The 17,328-nt window shown below is 38.9% G+C and overlaps 2 long non-coding RNA genes across 2 annotated transcripts; one reads left to right on the top strand and one right to left on the bottom strand.

Moving 5' to 3' along the window:
• Positions 1–3,485: 3,485 nt before the first annotated feature.
• Positions 3,486–11,993, bottom strand: LOC134480638 (uncharacterized). The gene is made up of 3 exons (XR_010055280.1): positions 11,872–11,993; positions 4,330–5,709; positions 3,486–3,802 (listed from the first exon to the last, which is right to left on the bottom strand). It is a non-coding gene; the product is annotated as an uncharacterized LOC134480638 (long non-coding RNA).
• Positions 11,994–12,062: 69 nt separating this feature from the next.
• LOC134480637 (uncharacterized) lies at positions 12,063–13,382 on the top strand. Its single transcript, XR_010055279.1, has 2 exons — positions 12,063–12,248; positions 13,160–13,382. It is a non-coding gene; the product is annotated as an uncharacterized LOC134480637 (long non-coding RNA).
• Positions 13,383–17,328: the final 3,946 nt, after the last annotated feature.

Here is a 17,328-nt window from a genome sequence, read left to right as displayed (position 1 = left end):
GGACACGGATTCTAGCCAGTGAGCTTTTGAGAAGTTACCAAATCACAAGATCCTGAAGGAATTGATCCTTAGAGTTGAGCATTGTTTTATTATATGCAAGAGATGAGAAACAGCAAATGGAGCCTGAATGACTTAGAGAATTAGAGGTCTGACCTTAAGGGCTATTTTGTTTTCCGGATTCTTCATATATCCCTTTTCTCTTCTTCCTTCTACCCTGACGTGCACTGTCCTATCAGTTCCTTGTCTATGACTGAAAGCTCTGAAGGCATGGATAGTGTAAACCATTGCTCCATTAAGTAACCTCTGTCAGACACTTGGACACAAATAATTAATATATCCATTGCAGACTTGTTTCCCTGATTCTAAATCTTCTCAACGGTGGATTATTCATTCATTTAAAGAATTTTCACATAAAGCTGTGCTGTCTATAAGATCCTGTTTCTCAGCTTTCCATTATTTTAGTAAAACACTCAACATATTCAAATGGAGAAAGAAAAGATTTAATTTGACTCAAAATTTTGGAAGTGTCAGCCTGCAGTCAAGTCACTTGTTGCTTCTGGGCCTGTGTAGTGGCATCCCATCATGGGAAGGATGTATAGTAGATAAAGAACCCTATTCGGTAACAACAATGACTGCAACAGAACAGAACAAAAAAAAAAAAAACCAAAAAGAGCAAAGGAGTAGAGGCCACTATAGCCTTTAAGGGCATGGCCAGACCACCATGAAGTCTCCCTGCTAGTCTCCCTGTTTTAATGATTTTTCATCTCTAATCTGCCAAACTGAGGACTAAGCCATTAGCACATGGATGTTTGGAGGTATTCCAGATATACACACACTAACAAAATAATAACATTTTCATTCTAAATGCACCAGTAGTTTTTCCCTTCATTTTTGAGTAATAATTTATTATATCAGTATATCATGGGTTATTTTATCTTCCTTTTGCTTATTATATGATTTGTTCATATTTCACTCATTAATCGCTTAATATTTTGATAAGGCGAGTTTTTTGGTTTTTTTTAAAGAGGAATAAGCCTTGATATCTCTCCTACTCAACTATCCATAATAGAACTTAGTCGAGTAAAATACTTAAATATTAAAGACCCTGTTAAATGTTCTCCAAACTGTTGGAGCATTTTACACTTTCAACAACATTGAACAGTTCTAGGCACTTTACGTTTTGTCCATCATTTAAAGTTCTCAAGATTTTCTTGGGAAATTAATGGGTTTAAAGTAGCATCTCAAGATGGATTTTCTTTGCATGTCACTACTTTGCTAACCCTGCATATTATTTTATATTACTTTAAGCAGTCGCATCTATATCTCCTTTTGCAAAGATTGTTGCATGCTACATTCATTACCAGGTACATTTAATTGCAACTGCACTTCTAAAGCAACCCACTAGAAAATCAGAGTTTGATTAGAAACTCTCGTTGGTGCTTAGTTCATGATTATTGATCTCTGACTTATAAGAAATTTCCACTATTTTAATGTCAAGCTTTATTCTCTGTTCTTCTAGAAACTTGAAAATCAAAGTGTTTAAGCGTATAGGTTTGGATCTCAGATTACTTTGGTAATGTTAATAGTCATTTTTTTTCACCTACCAAGTAAAACTCTTCATGAGAGATCTGCGTGTATAGATGCCCTTCTGATGAGCTCCTTGACAACAGTGAATATATCTTGGATTTACCAGGAATATCCCTGGATATCTGAGTTATTACATCTTAGTTTCCATCTATATTTCTTCTACTATTGGTGAGATACTCTCCACCTTCTGTATCTTAACATAAAAAAGTCTCTGTAGTTTAATATGGTGATATTTGAAGTCAGGCTCTTTGGGGGTAATAATCATCTGATGAAGTCACAAATAAAGGCACTTCCCATGGGATTAGCACCTTTCTCTGACATTAGTGAACTGGTGATCTCTCTTCTCATTTTCCTATGTGGTAATCGGAGGGACTCTGCTTTTGCTGAAGCACTGGGGCAGGAGTTAAGCTCTGTTAAACATTGTTAAATACCAGTAAACACGGTTAAATCCTATTAGAGTTGCTAATTCTATTTTGATCTTTAGCTAAATCGTTATTGTAAACACTTTAATGCTTTGTGTGAATGATTGCAATTGTTAGAGAGGTTTGACAGCCCCTTTCTTCATACTTGGATGGGAAACAATCAGTCAGACAACTCATTTATTGAAAAATGGATGACTGCCATCCTTGAATCTGGCTGCTTGACTCTGAAGACATTCCAGTAGCTAGGACCACAGCTGAAGAGGTTTACTAGTCATGACCACTGTGGCAAATCTCTACCGGCCTTGGAAAATAGCACCCAGAGCCATACAAGTCTTTCTGGTGAACTCTAGGTGATTTTGATTACCCTGGAGTTAGTCTCACTCAGGAGAGGGGAAGACCCTAGTGACACAGCAGAAGGTGATGAGATCAATATAAACAGAGTCGTTCATGTACATAAATGCCTGTTTTGTCATTGGCGTAACTGGTACTAATTCTCTTGCTACAGAACATTTCTGGCTAATAAGTAGGCTTTGCAGCTCCGGTTTAGACTCAACTATGCTATGTCTTCCTATGGTGTTCCTTGATGTTGCAACACTAAATACATGAACATGTTTCCTTGTGTTCTTTTTGCACTTGTGATCTTCATCATTAGTTGAGCAGACTGAGCTGGCAGCAGCAACAGAATATACCATATATACTATGGCAAAGGCTGAAGTTATAGTAGCTGCAGCAATGAAGGAAGTTTAGGAGCTAAAGAGTATTTCCAGCAATGGGTGGTAGAGGCATGAATCTAATGAACCATGGAGGTTCATCAGAGCTAAATACAGTAAACTGGGTACTTTTTGTTTTGATTTGTTTTGTTTTGATTCTTATTCTTTTTCATTAATTTATTTATTCACTTTATAGTCTGATCAGAGCTTCCCTCCATCCTCTTTTCCCAGTCCTACCCTTATACCCTCTTCCCCATCTCACCTTCCCTTTTCCTCAGAGAAAGGGTGCCCAGCCACAGATATCAATCCATCCTAGAACATCAAGTACCAGTAGGACTAAATGCATCTTCTCTTACTAAAGTCAGGCAAAGCAACAAGCAAGAGAGTTAGAGAGAATCCCTGCTCCAATTATTAAGGAATCCATATGAAGACCAAGCTGTACACCTGTTACGTATGTGTAGGGGGTCTAGGTTCATCCCATGCATGTTCTTTGGTTAGTTCAGTATCAGTGAGCCCCTATGAACCTAGGTTAGCTTAGTCTGTGGGCCTTCTTGTGGTGTCATTGACCCTCAATCTTTCTCCCCAATCTTTCAATCCTTCCCCCTAATTTTTTACAAGACTGCTGAGATCTTCCTATTTTTTGGCTATGGGTCTCTGCCTCTGTTTCCACTACCTCCTGCGTGAAGTTTCTCAGAGTACTGTTACACTAGGCTCTTGTCTGCAAGCATAGCCGTATATCTTTAAAAGTGTCAGAGATTGGCTTTCTCACATGGGATGGGTTGTAACTTGGGATACTCATTAGATGGCCATTCCTTCAATCTCTTGTCCATCTTTATCCCTGCACATCCTGTAGGCAGGGAGAACGTGGGGTTGAAGGTTTTGTGAGTGTGTTGGTGTCTTCTTCTCTCCACTCGAAGTTCCACCTGGCTACAGGAAGTGCCTTAGTCAGGGTTTCTATTCCTGCACAAACATGACCAAGAAGCAAGCTGGGGAGGAAAGGGTTTATTCAGCTTACATTTCCACGTTGCTGTTCATCACCAAAGGAAGTCAGGAGTGGAATTCAGGCAGGTCAGGAAGCAGGAGCTGATGCAGAGGACATGGAAGGATGTTACTTACTGGCTTGTTCCCCTGGCTTGCTCAGCTTGCTCTCTTATAGAACACAAGACCACCAGCCCAGAGAAAGTATCACCCACAATGGGTTGGGTCCTCCCACCTTGATCACTAGTTGAGAAAATGCCTTACAGCTGGGCTTCATGGAGGCATTTCCTCAACGGAGGCTCCTTTCTCTGTGATAACTTCAGCTTTTGTCAATTTGACACATAAAACCAGGCAGTATACAAACCACTTTGGGTTCTATATTCCTGACTGCTAGGGTCAGTCCCCTAACCTCACAGGAGCCTCCCCAACTCCAGGTCTCCAGTTTGTGACCCTACCAGTTTCGGTTCTCTCTCCCAGCCTTCTCTCCTCTCTCCACTCCTGATATTCACTCCTATTTCTTTCCCCACTTCTACTTTCATTCAGTTTCCCCTCTATCCACTTCCATTGTCTATTTTATTTTCCCTCCTGAGTGAGATTCAAGCATCTTCCCCTGGGTTCTTCTTGTTACTTACCTTCTTTGGGTCTGGGGATTGTAGCATGGTTATCCGGTACTTTATGGCTAATATCGTCCACTTATAAGTGATTACATTCCATGTTTCTTCCTGGATCTGGGTTACCTCACTCAGGATTACATTTTGTAGTTCTGTCCATTGATATGCAAATTTCATGATGTCCTTGGTTTTGATAGCTGGGTGATATTTCATTGTGTAAATATACCACATTTTCTTCATCTATTCAACTGAAGGACATCTGGGTTGTTTCCAATTTCTGGGTATTACAAATAAAGCAGCTATAAACATTGTTGACCAAGTGTCCTTGTGCTATGGTAGAGCATCCTTTGGGTATATGCCTAGGAGCCATAGAGCTGGGTCTAGAGATAAAACTATTCTCAACTTCCTGAGAAACCACCAGATTGCTTTCCAAAGTAGTTGTACAAGTTTGCAGTCTCACAGGTAATAAAGGAATGTTCCCCTTGCACCATATCCTTGCCAGCAGTAACTGTCAATTGAGTTTTTGATCTTTGCCATTCTGACAGATATGACAGAATATCAAAGACATTTGTATTTGCATTTTCCTGATGACTAAGGACTTTGGATATGTCTTTAAGTGCATCTTGGCCATTGAGAATTCTCTGTTTTTCTCTGTATGCCATGTTTTAACAGGATAGTTTGATTTGTTTCTAATTTCTTCAATTCTTTACATATTTTGGATATTAATCCTCTTTGTTTTAGGGTTGGTGAGGATCTTTTCCCGTTCAATCAGCTACTCTCTTGTACTTTTGACAGTGTCCTTTGTATCACAGAAGCTTTTCCGTTTCATGAGGTGGCATTTATTCGTTGTTTATCTCAGTGTTTGAGCTGTTGGTGTTTTGTATGGGGAGGTGTCTCCTGTCCCCGTGTGTTCAAGGCTATTCCTCACTTTCTCTTCTCTCAATTTAGTGGATCTGGTTTTAAGTTCAGGTCTTTGGCGAAAGAAGGAAACCTTCCAGGACGCTGCTGAGCCTCCAGGCCCATAACTGCAGATCTGAAAACTACTTCACTATCGAACATAGAGAATCCTGACCTCGATGACACAGCTCTCTCACCACAGCTGGTTCTGTCTGCTGTTGTCTGCTATCACTACTCAAGAGTTGCTGGAAGCCTATGATTGCCATAGCAGCCACATGTGTTGCTACTGATAAAATCTCAGAGCAAGAAAACACTTAATACTGGAAACAATAGTCCCTAGATCTTCACGTTTTGAGTTCTGGCTCTACATTGGACACTTAGAGGCTGAGAACTTTCAGCACTGTGAGAGCTTCTTGTCTGTCATAGTTTCAATCTGGGTAGAACAAAAGGTTCAATCCTTTTGATTGGGAAAGCCATAAAAGAACACAGCAAGAGAGAATTTGCCTAAAATTTTGCAAAAGATATGTTATTGGAATGCAGACATTGTAGCACCCTGATTGATATCCAACTTCTAGCATACATAACAATAAGAAGACATTTTTTTTAAATTATGCCACATTATATAGAATCTTTCAATGGTAACCTAGGCAAAATGACATATTACATTTCTATTATCAAAACAGAATTTCAGGAGGCTTATATAAAATATATGTTATATTAAAAGGAATGACATATTAGAGGAAATTGGAAATGAGCAATCAAAATGAGATGCAAGGATAAGGTTTATGCTCGTTTCATGCTCCAAGTCTCTTGTGAATTTTATTGGACATAGAGTGCACAGTTATTCTGAGGTTTTCTGTAGGCCAAAGCTGAAAGAAATTATGATTAGTTAACTAGTCCCTGGTGACTATTAAACATGGAGAAACATCAAGTAAGCAGAGTTATTCTGGTAACAAAAAGTTTATAGGAAATGCTCTCAGTGGGCTTTCACAAAGACAATGGAGTAACATTCCAGTGAAGAGGATTTGCAATGTCTATTACCAAGAATACAATATGCACCCTACATGTATTTGCCTAGCATCTGGTTTTACAGGCTGGCCTCTGGGAATGTCTCCTCTGGGTTTCTTTGTACCTTGGGGCAGAGAGTATGTGATGGAGAAAGGTGGAGGTAGATTTGAGCGTTTATCTCAGCTTGTAGGACCTGGGTTCTTGTGGGATAGACCCTCTGTCAAAGTCGCACCTCTCATTCAATTGTTAACACTATTTTCTTGCCTTCTGCTCTGGGTCCAAGAACGCATTGCTCTACTTGATTCTTTTGGAACTCTTTCTGCTATCAGCAATCCTTGCATCAGAGGGTCCGTTCGTCCATTTAAGATGTATCGATTAGTTTCTGCATGGAATGCTAGACAAGCTACACAATTACTCCTTGTACCTGTCTTAAATAAATGTGTAGCAAAAACATCATAGTGCCAAGTGTATTTATTTCATTCAAGGCAACTCAACCGTGTTGTGTATAGGTCTTTGATAATTTGCACTAATTCGTGGATAAAATTTATGCTATCCATAAAAAGTGGAGAGATCCTTGTTTTACCAAATACAGCACAGAAATGCTCTGATGTACAATACAATATACTGATTGTATAAAATTCACATTAAATCATACAAAAAGAAATAATATCCAGAAATGCTACTTTCCTTTAAATGTTTATATTTTAGTTTTACTGCTTCTCACACGCATGTTGGAATAGAAGCTATTTCTCCATATTTTTGTTGGCTTAAGATTGAAATTACATCTTATTATGGCTTTGTTGTTACCATCCTGAGGTTACTAGAGGACTTCTGGGTTTGTTGTTTGGAACCTGTTTACCCTTTTGCTGATAAAGAAGCAGATTTAAAGCTCACATAGACAAAAAGCAGAAGTTTTTTTGAAAATATGATGATATTTATAGAGGTAATATCTGAAAGCTCAAAAGTTTGAATATTTGGATTTTCTAAATTTATATGAAACGCATTAAGCATTTATTATGAGGATGTACTGGACGTCACTTCTGTCTATAATGCTAAAAGTACAAATAAAAATAGGAAAGTAGACTTCAGAATAAACATTGCTAACACATATTAGCCATGCCATGCTAGTCTTCTGATCAGCATACAGAAGCAATAGGAGTAGTCAATATCAGTGCGCTTGGGTTAAATTCTCGAATTTGTTTGTTTTAACCATAAAAATCTCAAAACTGCCTTTGGCCAAAAATGTTAAATGTAACATTCTCACATCTCTTCAGGGAATCAATCGATCTTCAAGTCATGCTTTCATTCAGAGCTGTTATCTATTACATACTTAGCCGTAGTTCTGAAAACCCTGAGAAAACACAGAAGTCCCTCCCCCATTCCCTTCACTGGATAAGCTCTTGACTACCAAGGAGCTTGTCCAGTCCACGCGTCTGATGAAAAGCAATACTAAATTCAGTGCTAAATACAGCTTATTCTAATTATTTTGTTTTCAAGTGCCTTGTTTAACAGATAAACTTTTATTCACTTTTATTTCACTCTGAGAAAGCTTAGAAATATAGGGAATTCCTAACATTCTGTATGGGCGGGATTGGAATTATGTCCTTCTAGGATTTAATCCTGGGGGAGTTGAGCTTCTAACAGTGAACCACTGACAGTCTTCAACATTTAAATATCCCTGTGACTTGAATGCCTCTGGCTCATCACTAGAATCTCTATTAAAACTAAATCAACTTATTTTGATTTTGGTCATTAACCTATGCTTGTATTTTTAAATTAGCCATTCCCTATTCTAAATTCAAATTAAAACTCTGTTCCAAGACACATAAAGAAGCAGAAACAAGACAAAGTAAATCCCCAAGAATGAAAGGGCAGTGTCACTGAGTGCTCCTTAATCTTTAAGGACCAGGGTATAAATGGGAACAACAAAAATGTCTTGGTGAATGTGCAGATACAAAAATAAAGAAGGGCATCTTTTCTGTCTTCTCCTTTGCACTGGTGTCTTCTGTCTCTGTGCTCTGCCCTTCAAGGCACACAACTGATCCTCTGATTGCTTTCCAAATTGAAAGCCCCACCTGCTGTTTGCAAACGTGTTCTCTTCTTTTTGGCCCTGTTATTGAACAAACAAGCATTGATTTCTATCTCTTCTTTTTTTTTCCCAAGGCAGCAACATCCCACAGACATTAGACATGGCCATGGCCGCTTTGTGAAGAATTTAAGTGGCTTATATTTAAAGGAAGGAAAAGGAGGGGGAGGAGGAGGAGGAGGAGGAGGAGGAAGAGGAGGAGGAGGAGGAGGAGGAGGAGGAGGAAGAGGAGGAGGAGGAGGAGGAGGAAGAGGAGGAGGAGGAGGAGGAGGAGGAGGAAGAGGAAGAGGAGGAGGAGGAGGAGGAGGGGGAGGAGGAGGAGGAGAGGAAGAAGTAAAAAGTGTGTGATTCCTGGGCAGCTGTTGAGGGATTCCTATTATGAAAACAATGAATCTGATTTGACAGATGGAGCAGGTATAACCCACTAATTATTAATACATGGATTCCTAGGTAAAAAGTATGTTGGAAAACAGCCATGACAGCATTACAGCTGAAAGCAATTGAGCAAGCAGCCATATCAAAGCTAGCTGAAGACACCTGTGCTTAGTAAGCAAACCAGAATTCCTCTCTTGGATGTGGATCAGCACATCCATAAGAAATGAGTTAAAGAAAAGGGAAATCAAATTCATATGACTATCAGAAACAATAGGATAGATTCTGCTTATGGTGCCGAATGCTGAATGAGCTGTATACTGAAGAGAACTGTATTGTGGACTACTTAGAAATAAATATTGAGGGTCGGTGATGTAGTCCAATGAACAATGTAAACCCAACACCCAAAAGGCCTTGGGTTTGATGTCTAGTACAACAAACTAAATAAACAAATATATAAATATTTTAAACATATTTTTGTTCCTAAACAAAGCAAGCCCTCAAGGAGTACCAGTTTGAAGATCACTGTTATGAATGGATGATTATAAAGTCAGTAACTCTTGGAACAAGAGGTAGTATATATTCAACATTGAAGAAATCCCAGATTCTTTTAATGTATCACCAGACTCAGATTTCCTGTGTTCTACCTGAACTTCAGTTCCTGGTCTTGTTGTTTCCTTTACTCTTGGAGCACAAACTTGGAACTTTTAATTAAAAATTACGGAAGCCTTTACCTTCCAGTTTTCATTTACTTACCCAGCTGCAAATGCCCAAAATGTTGCTCTCAGCTACCCTTTGTAAATCTGCATGAGTACCAAGTGAAAGCAACAGGCAGCATTAGACTTATATCTCTGGGTTTCCTGGACTCCAACCTCTTCATCTATTATCTGTTTCTTTTCTGATGGTATGAGCCTATTTTTAGGTCCAAGATTTCTAGCAGTTTGTCTTGGAAAGGAGGGCCAAAGGTAATTATTCTGTTTCCTTCATCAAGCTTTCTGTATCCTCTTTGTGCTTGTAGAAGATAAAGTGTGTGTGTGTGTGTGTGTGTGTGTGTGTGTGTGTGTGTGTGTGTGTGTTAGCATGCACATGTGTTTGCGCATAAGAAAATAACATAAGAAAAGAAAATCCTTTTTCCTGGCGTGCCTCAAAAATGTCTTCTAAATAGATGTCTTATTCAGTTGCTCTGTGCATTTGACTTTAATTTCGCCCTGAAAAGTACATGCGAGAATAAGTACAATGAGGTCTTCCATGTATCTCTAACAGGCAATCCATATAGTTCTTTAGTACTTAGTAAATAAAAGCCCTTGGACTAAGGCTCAGATAATAATTCACTATCAATTTTCTCGCTATAATAATTTCGTTTCAGCAAAACCCTTTGATTACATATGATTTTTAAGCATCCTTTAATTGAACTGGGAGATGATCTTAGAGCTGACAGAACATTGCTTTTTCTAAGTCTATTCTACAAAAATGAAAAAAGATGCAAATCAGAGTATTGTTTGAGGCTGTAAGTGATTTGCCAGGGGATATTGGGATTTTATACTGACTCTACCATTTACCGGCCTGTGATTTGCAAAACTTAGTATCACTTTTTCTAGACACTTCTGCTTTTTAGAGTTAGAATGTGAAAGAACAGAAGGGAACATGTCTAATGCATACACATACATAGTTCTTTTAAGATTTATTATCTTTTTTTACATGCATACAAATGTTTTGCCTGCATATATGTAAGGGTATCATGTCTGTAACTGTCACCGTGATCACAGATGTCAGAAAAAGGGCATTTTTTTCACTAGAAATGGAGTTATTGATGGTTGTGAGTTACCATGAGGGTGCTGGAAGTGGAACCTAGGTCTTCCAGAAGAGTAGCCCATGTTCTTAACCATTGAGCCACCTCTTCTATCTATATACTCAGTTTCTAGTTAGCTTTTGTTAGTCGTTTCATCTTCTTGCACACTGAAATAAATATGCATTTTATAAGTTTTGAATATTGAAAGTGCTGCTTTCTTTTAAGGCATATAGGTCAAGAGTCAAGCCTTTTCTATACCTGGATGTATCAAAATGTATTATTCTCATTGTCTGTTACCAATTTAAAGCAGTCATGGAGTCAGATCAGACAATCATGTGACATCTGTGGCACTCACATGCCTCTCTCATGTTGTCCCAACCAGTGGAGAGCAAAAAACCTTCAGGAATTTCTTCCAACTCAAGCCAAGCAAGGTACAAGTTAGGAATTCCGTGAAACTCCTTCTCAACTATAATACACCCATTAAAGAACTGTAATGAAGCTTAGTAAAGAGTAAATAACAGGAAAATTCAGTTATAATATTGGGTTCTTAAACTTCTAGACCAGAGGAAGCTAACTGGGGTAATGTTGTGGGAATGTAATGGTTCAAAAGTCAATATTAACAAAATTAAAACTGTTTAATATTAAAACAAAAGCAAACAAATAAACAAAAACCTCATAAATCTGTTAGCACTGACCATTTTCTTCAGATAGATCTCTGGATAGAGCTGCCCCTTTAAACCACTGAGAGGAAAGTTCAAGCCACACTCTAATTTCTTTATTTGACCATAATGAGAGAAGCCATCTCACTCAGAACTATCAGAAATAAGTCAAGCAAAGTACATGCTAAAAGAGATTCTTTATACATTATCTGTGTATGTTGTCTTAGATATTGTTGCAGCCAGTGAAAGGAGGAGTAGGTCCATTTTTCGGGCATCAGAAATTTTCAAAAGATGCTGTCTACATTAGTAATTGGTTCAACATCCCCAGAATCCTGCTGGAAACACTGGTATTTTTCATCATCCAGTGCTTATCGCATCCATGGCCAATCTAAATTCTCAAATACTCTACTGCCTCTCACAGTTTGAAACAAGAGCTAGTAAACTTGGCTGCTTTCTTTGGATGATATTATATATTTACCAATACGAGGGCAATATCACAGATGATGCCCAGTATCTAGGAAGCTTTCAATTTATGGTCTCCCTACTCTTCAGATACGTGGTCTCTTTTTTCATCACCTGTTATTGCAGCTGTATATGTACACGTATATCTATATTCCCAAATATAACCCGTTGAGTCCATATGGTGTTACTTGTATGTCTGTCTTCAAGGCTCGCGTTTGGTATTGGACAAATGTTGGTGTACATTTCCCTGAGGAGGGCCACATCTCCTATCTACAGCTTTACTCCCTTACCTCTAATCCTTCTTGTAGGGCTGGGAACTAATGGGCTTTAATAGCTCTATGCAGTTTGACATGTTCATTTGTGTCCTTCTTGCTCGGCTCCTGCTGGTGCAGTCATGTTGCTGAGACTACAGACATCCCTTCTGACGTTGCTAAGAGATACGATTCACAGCAGAATCTCTGATCACCTGGCTCTTCTGACCCTTAGGCACCCTCTTTCACAATGTTCTTAGCCTTAGGTGTGGGGGTGTTTTGTAGATATAGCCAGAGACCTGACTCTATAACCATGAATATCGATTAGTGGTGGCTTTCTGTAGTGGTCTCTGTGTGTTGCAAAGAAAAATGTCCTTGATGGAAGATGAAGACTATGGGCATTCGTGGGTATAAAGGTGAACATGTACAGATTGCTGTTAGGAATTTGGATGGTTTAGTAAATTAGAGGTTGTAGATTTTCTAGGGATAACCATGATTTCACTACAAATGAATAGTAAGATAGGTTTCCGGTACAAGGAATGGTATCTCTCTTGTTGAATGAGTCAGCAGTCCAATTAGAGAGCTGTTAGTTCCCATTATATACGTGTGCCAATACTGCATATATAGGGTTATGTGCTATGCTCGTCCTTGATTCAGTTCATAGGCATCAGTGCTCTATGGCGTTGTGGATGGCCTCTCTCTTTTGAAAGCTTACATGGTACCTTCTGTTGCCATGACAGCTAGTGCTCAGAGAGGAAACATTCAGATAAGTTCCAGCTCAGGAGCCTCTGGGCCCTGTGTTTGAAGTTCATGGTATCCTTAGCAATAGCGACTTGCCTTCACTTCTGGGAGTTAAAAAGAACATCAACCGACTGTATGTTTCAGGAGGCCCTTAGACAACCCTGGCTTATAACACAAAAGAGAGGACTTCTGTATGATGTTTTCTAAGGTGGTCTTTGGCTCTTGTGGGAAGAGCACAATTATCCCAAATGAGAAAATAACGACAACAGAGCCAACCAAGAGTTGGCATGAAAATTAGAATGAGCTATACTTTATGTAGAGTAGAGTCCATTAGTCATAATCTTTCTTTCATTTATCAAATACATCATAGCAGTAAGGCTGATGTATTAGAATTCATCTAATACTCAAGAATCAAACAATTCATAGGACTGGGAGCAGGGGTGGTGTTTGACGTAGGTAAATGTTTTCTTAGCTTATATCTTAAATAGATTATCTTTGCACTAGACTTTCACTGAACTAGGAACTGGAGTCTTCATGGTTGTCCTTCTGTGATTGACAGCTATACCTGTACATTTTTCTTCTTTAGGTTGTGGCATAGTTGTGTGTGGGTCTTTTGGCCACAGGCAGAGACATTTCATGGAGACGTCCTCCGGGAAGAAATGTAGTGGATGAAACGTTTGCCTGTGTTCTTCATTATTGAGGTGGCCCTTTAATTGTTTCCAAAATCGATTTTCAATTAGTGGTGGCTCGACATTTCATATTAGCTGTTAAAATCGTGAACAATGGTACAAAACAGAATAAAGCCGGTGACTTAGAAATTGCTCTGGCCTCATTTAAAAGCACAGCAGCTGCAAAAATTCAGACAGAGACACTGTGACTCTTTCCAGGTTACAATGCTCTGAAGACATGGAAGAAACTGTGATAGAAACACTTATAAGGAGTACATAGATGTTAGCCTGCAAGCCTCTTGGCCTCAAGTTTCTCCTTATATTCATTGTCTTCTTGGCATTGATATTTAAATGAACAGCATGCAGAGTCTTTTATTTTAACATTTACAATATTGAAGAAAAAAGAGGAGTATTTAAAAATGAAGATTAAACAAAGAGTCTCAATTTATAAATTATAATATGATAGGCTTCTCTTTTGAAATTCCCCTTTCCAAACTGGGTTCTGTATCAAACAATACATATCCGAGAACATGTCTCTGAAGCAAGATTAAACACCCTGTCTTTCAAAGGACGGCCCTTGTTCATATACGCATGCATCAGACTCTTTTCTTAGTAGCTCTGTAAACCCCTGAACAGTGTTGTGGTTTTTATGCAATGTAAAAATCAACAGAGATCCTTCAGGCCAGTTAGAGCATGGGGAATTTGTGGAGGCTCTTTACAAACAGTCAGTGGAGCCATGATCAGGAAAGTCGTTTTTCACTGAAGTTTCAATCATTAGCAGACAGGCTCACTCCCAACTGGCTGATGAAAAGTACAAAGTCTTGGGGTTGGGGATTTAGCTCAGTGGTAGAGCGCTTGCCTAGGAAGCGCAAGGCCCTGGGTTCGGTCCCCAGCTCCGAAAAAAAAGAACCACAAAAAAAAAAAAGTACAAAGTCTTTTAACAAGATGTATTTTAGAATTTGCATCTGTATTAATCACCGTATATCTATATATACTATAACACATACACTAATTCCTAATGCACAAATTCTAAAGCAGTTTCTTACATTGATAGTACCTGTACTTATTTGTCAATTTTCTATTTATTCAAGCAGACACAACTGTGAGTGGACAAAGCCCAAGTCCATCTCCAATGAGCACCTGGAGCCACAACTTAAGTGACTAAAGTCAGGATGCCTTTGGTGTGCATAAGTTCTTCCTTGTATTATTAAGTAGTCACAGTCAGTGTCTGATGTAGCCATAACAGATCAGCATGAACGAGTAAAAGAGTAAGTGAATGAAAGTAATCTTCTGTAGCTTAGCATGGGCTACAAGTCACTCTGCAGCCCTCCTGTCATCAAATTCATGGCAATCCTCCTGCCTCACTTTCATGAGCACTGAGGGTATGTGTATAAAACATCATGACTGGAATAAAAGTGATGGGATTTAGATGACAGCCCTTCTGTGAACTGTATCGAGGACATATCAAGGGATATCCTTTCCCACCACAGGGGTGGTCACTAGCATGAGGCTCTTTACTTCAGGTTTGGGGACTAGTTGACTATCATGTTGGTGCACTGTCAATAGAAAGTTGAAAACTATGAATGTTTTATTAAGACACATATAGTAATACACAGTAGCTGATGTAATCATCAAGTGTGACCAGGAGGTTTATTCTATAACAAATTGTGCTAGCCGTTTAGCACAGAACGAACAATGAATGGAGTTAATCTGTATTTTGCTAGAATTTTATATGAATCTATTCCTTTGATAATACACACACACACACACACACACACACACACACACACACACACGGGTCTTTTTGTACTATAGCCTTTTACAGTACTTTTAATCTCTGCCTGTCTCTCTCAGTGTGTCTGTCTCTGTCTCTCTGTCTCTCTGCCTCTTTGTCTCACTCTGTGTCTCTCTGCATCTCTCTGTCTCTGTCTCTTTCTCTCTCTCTCTCTCTCTCTCTCTCTCTCTCTCTCTCTCTCTCTCTGGGTGTGTGTGTGTGTGTAGAGAAGAGAAGAAAATCAGATTTCTTTCTGTATCACTCATCAACTTATATCTTTGAGACAGAATTGACCCACTGAACCTGGAGCTAGGCTGATGGCAAGGAAGTTCCATCAGTGTCTTGATTATCAAAACTGCCAAAGATGCAGGGAGTGTGCATGACCACGCACAGCTTCATATATTGGAGCTGAGGATCAGAATCCAGGTCCTCATGTTTCACAGCAAACACTTATCCACCGAGCCATGTCTCCAATTCCATTCAACATATTTCTAAAATCTTTCTTCACATCAGTAAAAAGATAAAAAAGAGTAGTATTTAAGCAAAATGCCACTGGTTTAAATAAGAGAACATCACCACAAAGGAAATATCAGAGAAAGGTTTTGCCTGAGGCAATGCCATTTTTCAGGCCATTCTCAAATTTGTTTAGCAAACATATTTAGAAATGTCTAAACTACTGATGTGATGGCTAATTGAGAAAAGTCTCAGGAGATCTATTAAACTGAAAAGTAAAAAAAAAAAAAGAATAATGACCTATTTTAATGGCTTTAAAGTCATGAGATATTTTCCGTATGTTGCAGTAGAAAATAGTCTCATGAATTATCTCTCGTTCTCTTCGTCCTCTCTCTCCCTCCCCCCCTCTCCCCCGTCTCTCTGTCTCTGTCTCTGTCTCTCCATCTCTCTCTCTTCATCTCTCTCTCTCCCCCACCTCTCTCTTTCTCCATCTCTCTTTCTGTCTCTCTCTTCGTCTCTGTCTCTCTGTCTCTCTCTGTCTCTCTGTCTCTCTCTCTCTCCGTCTCTCTGTCTCTCTCTCTCTATCTCTCTCTCCCCATCTCTCTGTCTCTCTCTCTGTCTCTCTCTGTGTCTGACTCTGTCTCTCTGTCTCTCTCTGTCTCTCTCTCTCTCTCTCTCTCTCTCACACACACACACACACACACACACACACACAGCAGAAGTTTAGCATGCTTCTGGATGCCAGCAGCCTGCTGTGTCATTAGTAAAAATGGGGCCCACTATAAAGCAGTTTCAAGCTTGCTGAAAGTTGTCACATGCACATAACTTCCGCAATATAACAGGGGAGAAGGAATGGCACACTCAAAGTTTTGGGATTGATTTTTTTGTAAAATTATGTAAATTCCTGATCAGTGTGCCCACCTCTTTTCATGAGAAAACTGAAGTTCAAGTTGGGAGGAGTTTCCTGGGACAGTTGCTATCTGCACAGCCAGCACTCAGGCAGCCAGACCAGCTTCTAATCCTCTGCTATGCAAACTCTGACAGTGGGAAGTTGTTCATGCTGCTGCTTCTGAGCAAACATAGCGAGGGCTTATCCCGCTAGGATTCATCGTGGAAGTCTCCCACTGTATCCTTGACTCTGAATCCAGAGACCTAACTGGAGAATTCCCCCAAGTCAGCCTCACATTCAGGGATGGCATTTCTTGCCATATTTGCTGACTGTTCTAAGGCAAGACACTTAACAAGGAGATAATGCCCCCATGGGTGGAAACCATAAAATGAAATACCCCAAGGCATGTGCATTTTTATTACATTAAATTAAAAACGGGCCATCCTCTGTAATGCAGCCAGTAAACAAAGAGTAAGAGGCCAGAAGAATGTTAAACAAATATTTTCTTTCTAGGAAGGGAACTTTTATAGGTTCTATAATGTTCATAGTATTAATAAATGTTTATTGGATAAATTTGCATAATGCAAAACACAAAACTGCATGAGACTCATGGAAAACACTAGCTGGAAAGCAATCATACTTTTAATTTATCAAATATCTTCCAATAGCTTAAAAAGATAAAATCAAACTCTAGATAACATTTCATAGGGTATTTTATTTGTTAATGTAAAGTGACATTTTCCTTTCATTATTCATACATATATAAATAACTATTTATATTTATTTATATATATGGCATTATTTTGATTGATGCCTATCAATGTGGTATGCTATTTCTGATATTTCAATTTATCTAATTCCTCCCCATTAGTAGTCTGGATTTTTGCCAGATTACTTTATTAGATTTGTCTTGTACTCAACATTTTTCTAAATAAATATTAGAAGAGGAAACATTTATTCAAAGGGCAGAA

This window comes from Rattus norvegicus, chromosome 10 (genome assembly GCF_036323735.1).
Source record: "Rattus norvegicus strain BN/NHsdMcwi chromosome 10, GRCr8, whole genome shotgun sequence".
Taxonomy (NCBI): Eukaryota; Metazoa; Chordata; class Mammalia; order Rodentia; family Muridae; genus Rattus; species Rattus norvegicus.
Note: the sequence above shows the minus strand (reverse complement) of the source record. Positions and strands in the feature narration are given on the sequence as shown.